The following is a 10,886-nucleotide window of genomic DNA, read 5'->3' as shown; positions in this document are numbered from 1 at the left end:
AGTGAACACAATCTTTTTGGGGTGCAGTGAACAAAATCCTTTTTGGGGTGCAGTGAACAACATCCTTTTTGGGGTGCAGTGAACACAATCTTTTTGGGGTGCAGTGAACAAAATCCTTTGTGGGGTGCAGTGAACACAATCTTTTTGGGGTGCAGTGAACACAATCTTTTTGGGGTGGAGTGAACAACATCCTTTTTGGGGTGCAGTGAACAAAATCATTTTTGGGGTGCAGTGAACACAATCTTTTTGGGGTGCAGTGAACACAATCTTTGTGGGGTGCAGTGAACACAATCTTTTTGGGGTGGAGTGAACAACATCCTTTTTGGGGTGCAGTGAACAACATCCTTTTTGGGGTGCAGTGAACAACATCCTTTTTGGGGTGCAGTGAACACAATCTTTGTGGGGTACAGTGAACAGAATCTTTGTGGGGTGCAGTGAACACAATCTTTGGGGGGTACAGTGAACACAATCTTTGTGAGGTGCAGTGAACACAATCTTTGTGGGGTGCAGTGAACACAATCATTGTGGGGTGCAGTGAACTCAATCTTTGTGGGGTACAGTGAACACAATCTCATACTTCTGAAGGTTTGAGGGTGCTGCCTGTTCCATACTCCCCCTACTCCTCATCTAGCCTTTTAGGGGTACAAACAATAGTAATTGGGGCCTAGTGTGGTTGTGTACGTGTGATATACATACACTTTTTTGGGATCATATTTTCTATTCCGCTATTTAATCAAAAACCTTTGGGGATCAGTTAAATTGGGGGATAGTCTGTGTTGGTACGTGTGAGAGAGATCCACCTTTCCAAGTTGTTGGGGTTCATCTCATACTTCTGAAGGTTTGAGGGTGCTGCCTGTTCCATACTCCCCCTACTCCTAGCCTTTTAGGGGTACAAACAATAGTAATTGGGGCCTAGTGTGGTTGTGTACGTGTGATATACATACACTTTTTTGGGATCATATTTTCTATTCCGCTATTTAATCAAAAACCTTTGGGGATCAGTTAAATTGGGGGATAGTCTGTGTTGGTACGTGTGAGAGAGATCCACCTTTCCAAGTTGTTGGGGTTCATCTCATACTTCTGAAGGTTTGAGGGTGCTGCCTGTTCCATACTCCCCCTACTCCTAGCCTTTTAGGGGTACAAACAATAGTAATTGGGGCCTAGTGTGGTTGTGTACGTGTGATATACATACACTTTTTTGGGATCATATTTTCTATTCCGCTATTTAATCAAAAACCTTTGGGGATCAGTTAAATTGGGGGATAGTCTGTGTTGGTACGTGTGAGAGAGATCCACCTTTCCAAGTTGTTGGGGTTCATCTCATACTTCTGAAGGTTTGAGGGTGCTGCCTGTTCCATACTCCCCCTACTCCTAGCCTTTTAGGGGTACAAACAATAGTAATTGGGGCCTAGTGTGGTTGTGTACGTGTGATATACATACACTTTTTTGGGATCATATTTTCTATTCCGCTATTTAATCAAAAACCTTTGGGGATCAGTTAAATTGGGGGATAGTCTGTGTTGGTACGTGTGAGAGAGATCCACCTTTCCAAGTTGTTGGGGTTCATCTCATACTTCTGAAGGTTTGAGGGTGCTGCCTGTTCCATACTCCCCCTACTCCTAGCCTTTTAGGGGTACAAACAATAGTAATTGGGGCCTAGTGTGGTTGTGTACGTGTGATATACATACACTTTTTTGGGATCATATTTTCTATTCCGCTATTTAATCAAAAACCTTTGGGGATCAGTTAAATTGGGGGATAGTCTGTGTTGGTACGTGTGAGAGAGATCCACCTTTCCAAGTTGTTGGGGTTCATCTCATACTTCTGAAGGTTTGAGGGTGCTGCCTGTTCCATACTCCCCCTACTCCTAGCCTTTTAGGGGTACAAACAATAGTAATTGGGGCCTAGTGTGGTTGTGTACGTGTGATATACATACACTTTTTTGGGATCATATTTTCTATTCCGCTATTTAATCAAAAACCTTTGGGGATCAGTTAAATTGGGGGATAGTCTGTGTTGGTACGTGTGAGAGAGATCCACCTTTCCAAGTTGTTGGGGTTCATCTCATACTTCTGAAGGTTTGAGGGTGCTGCCTGTTCCATACTCCCCCTACTCCTAGCCTTTTAGGGGTACAAACAATAGTAATTGGGGCCTAGTGTGGTTGTGTACGTGTGATATACATACACTTTTTTGGGATCATATTTTCTATTCCGCTATTTAATCAAAAACCTTTGGGGATCAGTTAAATTGGGGGATAGTCTGTGTCGGTACGTGTGAGAGAGATCCACCTTTCCAAGTTGTTGGGGTTCATCTCATACTTCTGAAGGTTTGAGGGTGCTGCCTGTTCCATACCCCCCCTACTCCTCATCTAGCCTTTTAGGGGTACAAACAATAGTAATTGGGGCCTAGTGTGGTTGTGTACGTGCGAGATACATACACTTTTTTTGATCATATTTCCTATTCCGCTATTCAATAAAAACCTTTGAGGATCAATTGAATTGCGGGATAGTCTGTGTCGGTACGTGTGAGAGAGATCCACCTTTCCAAGTTGTTGGGGTTCATCTCATACTTCTGAAGGTTTGAGGGTGCTGCCTGTTCCATACTCCCCCTACTCCTCATCTAGCCTTTTAGGGGTACAAACAATAGTAATTGGGGCCCAGTGTGGTTGTGTACGTGTGATATACATACACTTTTTTTGGATCATATTTTCTATTCCGCTATTTAATTTAACTGGGCCTCCATGCGAGACCTGTGTGCCTTGTTGCGCTGTTTTGAGTACTCCACCAACATGGCCAGTGGCAATGACGCCGTTCTCAGCTTAACTATCCCACTTCTATGCCTCCTTGAAAAAACAATTCGGGCGATGATGGAAGAGGATGTGGCACAGGATGAGGAGGAGGAGGAGGATGAAGAGGTAACATTTCCAAGGCTTTCAGGGCAGTCATTCGCAAGGGGCTCCGAGGGTGGGTTCCTGCACACGCAAACGCCAGGGACGCAATTGTCCAGCAGGGGCACAGTTCTGGAGGATGAGGAGGATGAGGAGGAGGAGGAGCTGGAGGAGGAGATGGAACCATGTTCACAGCAGGTTGGCACCCAGGCCAGCTCATGGCCATCACTGGTGCGTGGCTGGGGGGATACAGAGGACACGGACGATACACCTCCCACAGAGGACAGCCTTTCGTTGCCTCTGGGCAGCCTGGCACACATGAGCGATTACATGCTGCAGTGTCTCCACAACGACCGCCGAGTTGCCCACATTCTAACTTGTGCTGATTACTGGGTGGCCACGCTGCTGGATCCCCGTTACAAGGACAACGTACCGTCCTTAATTCACTCACTGGAGCGCGATCGCAAGATGCGCGAGTACAAGCGCACGCTGGTAGACGCCATGCTGCTGGCATTCCCATCTGACAGCGGGGCCACAGTGGAAGCACAAGGCAGAGGAGGAGGAGGAGGAGGTCGCCAACGCAACCAGGGCACCGCCAGCACCTCAGAAGGCAGGGTTAGCATGGCCGAAATGTGGAAAAGCTTTGTCAGCACGCCACAACAAACAGCAGCACCAGCAGCTCAGATGGAACGTCTTAGCAGGAGGCAGCATTTTACCAACATGGTGGAGCAGTATGTGTGCACACGCCTACATGTAGTGAATGACGGGTCTGCCCCCTTCAACTTCTGGGTCTCCAAATTGGGCACATGGCTTGAGCTTGCCCTTTACGCCTTGGAGGTGCTGGCGTGCCCTGCAGCCAGTGTATTATCTGAACGGGTATTTAGCACGGCTGGGGGCGTTATAACAGACAAGCGCAGCCGCCTGTCCAGAGACAATGTGGACAAGCTCACGTTCATTAAAATGAACCAGGCATGGATCCCACGGGACTTTTCCGTACCTTATGCAGAATAGCAATGGATACCGACCTTACCCACCCATTGTTCCATTTTTGCTCTTTCTCACTCTTTTGGGGTGTACCCTCATTTAAAATTTTTGAAAAGAAGCAGTGTTGGCTACCTCGTCCTCCTCCTCAGGGCCAGATTAATGTAGGGGCTATTGGAGCTGCAGCTCCAGGCCCCTACCTTTTATATAGGCCCCGGGTTGGCCATATTCACTGTTACCGCTCTTCTGTCACTTGTAAACACAGAAGTCTGGCTTCTATGCTCGCTTCCCCAGGCAGCACCCTCAGAACCTCCCCACGCAGCGTGAAGGCCGGACAAGGAGGGACAGTTGGCGATGCATGGATGTGTTTATGGGCTTCAGAGACAGCATCCCATGTTGAATTAGGCATGCATGGCTGCACCCTTCCTCCTCTGGGTGCATGGCAAGGCACGGCCCTTAAGGCCCTTCAAAATCCTCAGCACCAAGCCCATGATGCTGTTAATCCGGCCCTGGTCCTCCTCCACCGCCGCTTCCACCTACACCGCCCATAGGTGTGCGCAGCCTATTGCATTAAGGTGTGCACCCCAAAGTTGAAATACACATGCATGTGTTTGCCAGCAGGGAGAGTAATGTATCGGGGCCATGTACCTGTAGGCAAGGAGAAATAGAGCAGAGCAGGTCCCAGGGAGATCTTTCCCATCTCCTCACTGGCAATGCTATGTGCCCTAGGTGATTAGGGTGTGCCCAGGCACACCCAGCACACCCTGTGCGCACGCCTATGTCACCGCCACATCCACCACCACCTCAACCTCCCTCCTACTCCATATGGGCCTCGTCCTTCAGAGATGAAGAAGAACATTGTTTTATTTTTCTGTTTTTTTTTTTGTTGTTTTAAGTTATTTCCCTATCCACATTTGTTTGCAGAGCACTTGCCATGCTCTTAATTACGTTTTGCTGCCATTTGCAGCACTCTAGCCCTTTCCTTTGGTGTTTTAGAGCCATTTTAGTGCCTTAAAGTTCGGGTCCCCATTGACTTCAATGGGGTTCGGTGTCCGGGAAAAGTTCGGTAAAAGTCCGGGACACGGACCCGGACTTTTTTTTAAAGTTCGGCCGAACCCGTCGAACACGGACATCTAGGTGTTCGCTCAACCCTAATCAGGAACAGTGGAAGTTAAAGCAAGATCTGGAAGACCAAGAAAAATATCAGACAGAACAGCTCGCAGGATTGCGAGAAAAACAATTTAAAACCCACGTTTGACTGCAGGATACCTCCAGAAAGATCTGGCAGACACTGGAGTTGTGGTACACTATTCCACTATAAAGAGATACTTGTACAAATATGGTCTATATGGAAGAGTCATCAGAAGAAAACCTCTTCTACGTCCTCACCACAAAAATCAGCGTTTGAACTTTGCAAATGAACATATAGACAAGCCTGATGCATTTTGGAAACAAGTTCTGTGGACCGATATGGTTAAAATTGAACTTTTTGGCCAGAATGAGCAAAGGTACGTTTGGAGAAGAAGGGGCACAGAATTTAATGAAGAGAACCTCTGTCCAACTGTTAAGCATGGGGGTGGATCAATCATGCTTTGGGTTTGTATTGCAGCCAGTGGCACAGGGAACATCTCACGAGTAGAAGGAAAAATGGATTCAATAAAATTTCAGCAAAATTTGGATGGTAACTTGATGCCATCTGTGAAAAAGCTGAAGTTAAGGAGAGGATTGCTTCTACAAATGGATAATGGTCCTAAACACACCTCGAAATCCACAGGGGATTGCATCAAGAGGCGTAAACTGAAGGTTTTGCCATGGCCTTCACAATCTCCTGACCTCAACATAATTGAAAATCTATGGCTAGGCCTTAAAAGAGAAGTACGTGACAGACAGCCCAGAAATCTCAAAGAACTGGAAGACTTTTGTAAGGTAGAATGGGCAAAGATACATCAAACAACAAATTGAAAGACTCTTGGCTGGCTACAAAAAGCGTTTAAATAGCTGCGATAATTGCCAAAGGGGGCAGTACAAGATATTAACTCTGCAGGGTGCCCAAACTTTTGCAGACACCATTTTTTTGTTTTCTGTTATTTTGAAAGTGTAAATGATGGAAATAAAATCTAACTTTTGTTGACATATTATAAGAATATCTAATCTGTAATTTGATGCCTTTTGGAGATTTTTTCCATCTTTCCTTGGCTTCTTTATGCACATTAATACAAATTTTTACCTGGGGTGCCCAAACTTTCGATCACCACTGTAGATCCTGGCCCAATGGCCCAAGGGATCTGACATAGCAAAGTATTCTCCTTAAGACCCTGGCCCAATGGCCCAAGGGGTCTGCAAATGAACACAACATCTTCAGCATTATATTTCTCTTGCACAGTCTTTTCGGTCAATTGTGATGGCTAGCCAGCCATTAATGCACAGTTTGAAGATTTGAGAAGGACTTTTTCATGTTCAAATATAATAGTCTGTATGAGGAACCCGAACATAAGCACCTTGTTCATTCTTGACTCTCACAGACCAAGCCTGGCCCGATCCATGCAGGCGGCGGACTTCCACCCTGTCGATATAAATTGAGTGGCCATATTTCCATTGGGCCTTAACAGCAGTAAATTTCTCTTTCAGCTTAGCTTCTGGCGAATCTCTGTAGGGCTTCGGAATAAAGAGAAAGTCCCATATAGCCTCATCGCACCAAAAGTCTCTTTGCTTTTCTATCAGTATCATGATTTCTCTTGGGGCATAAGGGTAATCGTACCCAGGACCGCTGATAGGGGGGGACCACCAGCCCTCTTGTAGGGGGCCAGAGCACACAGGGGGGCCCACACAGAGAGGGGGATTAGTGATGGACAACAAATACAGAAATCTTCCTCTAGCACCTGAATCTGATCTGTCCCTCTCCCTGCTATCAGCTTTTATCTGTTGAGAAAGAGACAGTTGTCCCTCACTAATCCCCCTCCCTTGTGTGGGCCCCCCTCCCAGCACTTATCTCTGCTCAGGAGTTTATTTGTAAATTGTAACTTTGTTTCTCTCTCTCTGATAACTGATACTGCCCAGCCTGTATATTTTTCTCATCTCATCTTCTTTTTTATTTAACATAGTTTTTTTTTTTAGATTTAGCAGGAATTATGCGAGTTATGTTATATTTGTGTCTGCTAATAGTGATTTTGTTGTAATTTTAGCTAAATATATCTTTAATATTTTCTTGGGGGGACCCTGCCAGGTAGTCTGTATGGGGCCCCACAATTTCTAACATCAGCCTTTATTGTACCCATGCTCTAGCGCCACCTCGCGCTGCATCCACCTCTGCATTCTGGACAGTCTGGGAAGGGTTTTCCTGTTGCCCCTCCCAGGCAGAGAAAATGGAATTTCCACTTGCTGAATTAAGTTCTCATAAGCTGCATTTTGATCCTGAGCCTGGGCAATGTTAGCAGGAGGAGTTAAATCGGGAATCCTTTTCACATAGGTTTCTCAAAACCCCAACTTTTATGCTAACTCTCTTCTTTCCATTGCTTCCTTGGCCTCCTTATCAAAGGGGACAACCAGTTTAGGACCTGGGGAGCTGCTCCCAGCTTCTGACACCCAGTCCCACTCTGTCTCATCAGCTGATCCCCAGTCATCCATTCCTTCCTCTATGGATCCGTACTTGCATCAGAAGGATGGGCATCCAAGGTTCACAGCACCAGCCTCTTCTTTAGTACTCGTGGGTGAGGCTTTAATGGCCGCAGGCCTGGTACACTGTGGAATTGAAATAGGAGCAGATCCTGCTACTGCTGCAGTAGATGCATCTTCTGGCCACCCTCCGGCCACTTGCACTGACATGCATCCTCTCCCCAGAGAACTTTGTCCCCCTTGCAGATAATGCTGCCCCACTGTCCACTGGCATGGCCTCCAGCTTCATCATCAGCATGCCCCTCCTGGCTCCGCGGAGGAACTTGGACTCTGTACCAGTCACCTCCTAAGTGAGTCTAGACTCCCAAGTCACATACAACTTCTTGGGCCGGCCCTCACTCCTCTCTGCCCGCAGCAGCAGGTAGCCACATTGCCCACACTGGACCCATGCTTGCACTTTCAAAGTTATATTTGCACATTGGGGACGGTACTCCAGGCCACCTCCCGTGCACAGCGCGAGTCCTCCTTTGGGCACCATCCGGATGCCTGTGTCCCATAGGATAGCTGGATTGGGCTGGTGGATCTGCTCTGGTGTCTGCCTAGCAGGATCTTCACCAATGGATGCGGTGATAGCAGTCACACTCGTCTCTCTCACAAACGCCATGTTTCTCTCTCCTACACGTGTCTCCCTCGCAGCCACACCCAAAGGAGGGGGTATTTATAGGACTCCCTTTGTCACTCCTGATTGGCTGGATGTTCCTGCTATCTTCACCCTCTTGCCTTGCTGGGCGGTGACTCCTGTGGCTAGGCAGGTCTATGTGGATCGTGCTTTCCCGTGTGGTACAGTAACTCTTCCCCTGCAATGCTCTCTCTCTCTAGCCCACAGGGAAGTTACTGTAAAGTGGACCATGTCACTTGCCAGACGTGCATCCACTCTTCTTACTTGCACCCGGGCCACAACTGCGCCTTCCTCTCCTGAAGCCAGCTGTCCCTCCTTGCTAGGCAAGAGTAATATCCCGCTGTAATAAGCACGGTCAATAGTCCTCTCCCCGACAACACATGTGCAAGTAAGGCCCTCAATACTGTCTCCGAAGATATTCCCACTGCCTCTCCCGGAATGGCAATCTTCACAGTATCCATGCACTCAACATACAGAATAAATGTCCCGCTGTCAGCAGCACGGTCAACATCAGTCCATATAGCTTTTACACACACCTGGCCCCTGGCTCCTCGCTCCTTGTGCCCCTGGCCAACATCTTCTCCGTCCCCACCGGGACCTCTGCTCCCATTTTCTCTGTCCCCACCGGGACCTCTCCTTGTTAAGCAGTTGCAGCATTTGTACACTTTCACTCCTTTCCCATCTGCTTTCCAATGCCTGATAGCAGAGTACATATTATAGTCCATGTGAAAGGTTCCCATCATTTTACAGTATTTGCTTGGACACTTGCGTTGAAATGGGCAACCTTTCATGTGCACTTCAATCTTCATCCCACTCTCCCTGCCTCCCGCGGATCCAGCCTCACAGCCTTGAAATTTAAAAAACAGTTCTGGGCACAAAAATAGATATTTACAACCGGCCCAGTAACCCATGGCAAAATCCTGAACGAGCCCCCAAATGTAGCAGTATTTCCAGGCATTGGGCCTGATGTGGGTCTGCCATGGTTACCGTTACCACCAACAGCGCATTTAAGCTTGTTGCCCAAGTGTGAGATCTGAGACAATGAACAGTCCGGCATCTTTTGGTTTTTAGTTTTATTGTAGGAACTTGGATGGGAGAAGGGAATGAGTGGGACACTCCTCTGGCTCAACTAGGTACACATTTGGGAAAAATGCCGCCTAGCGCTGTACTGGCGCCGGCTGAATGCCGACCAATGCTTACTGGCGCTTGTAAACCTGACTTGCTGTCTGTGAACTGAAACTTGACTTCTGAGGCTTTCTCACAGCTCAAAGTCCTGTGCACTACTCCCTGTAGTCTTCTCTGACTGAGGTAGCCACTAGCAATGAGTCTGCAACGCTTAACACTGTACACTTCAGGGCCCAATCGCTGGCACCCCCTTTACTCTTCAGGGTAATCTCTGGCACCCCCTTTCTAGATTCCTGTACCGGCTAGCCACCTCCTGGATCCCTCTGAGCCTTCTCCGGAGTGGTCCCCTCTACTAGGCAGACCCCCAGGGGCAGTTTGCAGTACTCACGACTCAGAATGCTTCCCTGAAACTCGACCCCAAAGCTCCGCTGGTCCTTAGCACATCTGGATCCTTCTCTGCAGCTCAGCCCTGTGTCCACTCAGGCTAGCCGCCTGGGACACCCGATTCTTCCTGACAGGAGGAGAGACAGCCGTCACCTCCCTCCTGGGACTCTGCTTCCCGCCAAAGACAATCTGTCATGTGCTCCCTACAGACTTATACCCCCTCCCAGAGTGCTGTGCGGCAGAATCTGCCCTTCCAGGATGGATACAAGCCCTGGTGTGCTATTGGTCAGGTTTCCTCCACTGCCCAATGAGAGCCCTCATTGGGACACAGTGGGAAGACTCCCCAACACAACAGGCACACCTGGGAACACATGCCAGCCTAGCTGAAATCTGATAAGCAGACAAGGCCCACTATACTTTACCTAGCACCTACATGGGAGGGTGCTACACATAAAACATACATTTTCAAGTCCAACAACATTGTGTCATGATAAATATGCAAATCCACAGCAAGCTGTTTGCACCAACTTCAGTGAACCATCATCAAGGCAGAACACACAATATCTGCTTATCAGAAAAAAATGATCCCTTAAACTTTTGCAGTATAGAGTTCTTCTCTGCAATATTCTTTGCAGGCATGGGGTTTCCTGTGGTTGGTACTGGACCGGGGGTGGTGAAAGGCCCCTTTTGGGAGAAAGCTACTATACCTGTATTTTCCCTTTTTGAGTGAAGTGGCTGCAAAAATCCGGCAGATGACAAGCACACATGACCTCATAAGTTTAAGAGGTCACATTTTTCGATAAGCAGATGATGTTTGTTCTGCCTTGATGATGGTACACTGAAGTTGGTGCAAACAGCTTGCAGTGGATCTGCACATGTTTATCACAGCACGATTTTATTGAACTTTTTGTATGAAATGTATGTTTTATGCATATTATTTTATTGTACTAGCACTTTAGAATGTACATATGATAATTATTCTCGATATCACATTGCACTTTATTATGGTTCACACTTATATGATGGATGGATCTTTTTTCTTTTTTGTTTATGTTTGCTTTTATAAGATATTTTGTTTTATTGTGATTTTGCACATTTGAACCTAATTTTGATGAAGCAAAAAATGTTGATATGTATTCGGGCACCTTTTAGTGTGCTGCTTTTACATAGGTGATATTGATTTGTATTTGTACTCCAATTTTTCTTTTTAATTTGCTG

The sequence above is a fragment of the Pelophylax lessonae genome, assembly GCF_965119305.1.
Source record: "Pelophylax lessonae genome assembly, chromosome: 6".
Lineage (NCBI taxonomy): Eukaryota > Metazoa > Chordata > Amphibia > Anura > Ranidae > Pelophylax > Pelophylax lessonae.
The sequence above is the reverse complement of the archived record's forward strand: the minus strand, read 5'-3'. Positions refer to the sequence as shown.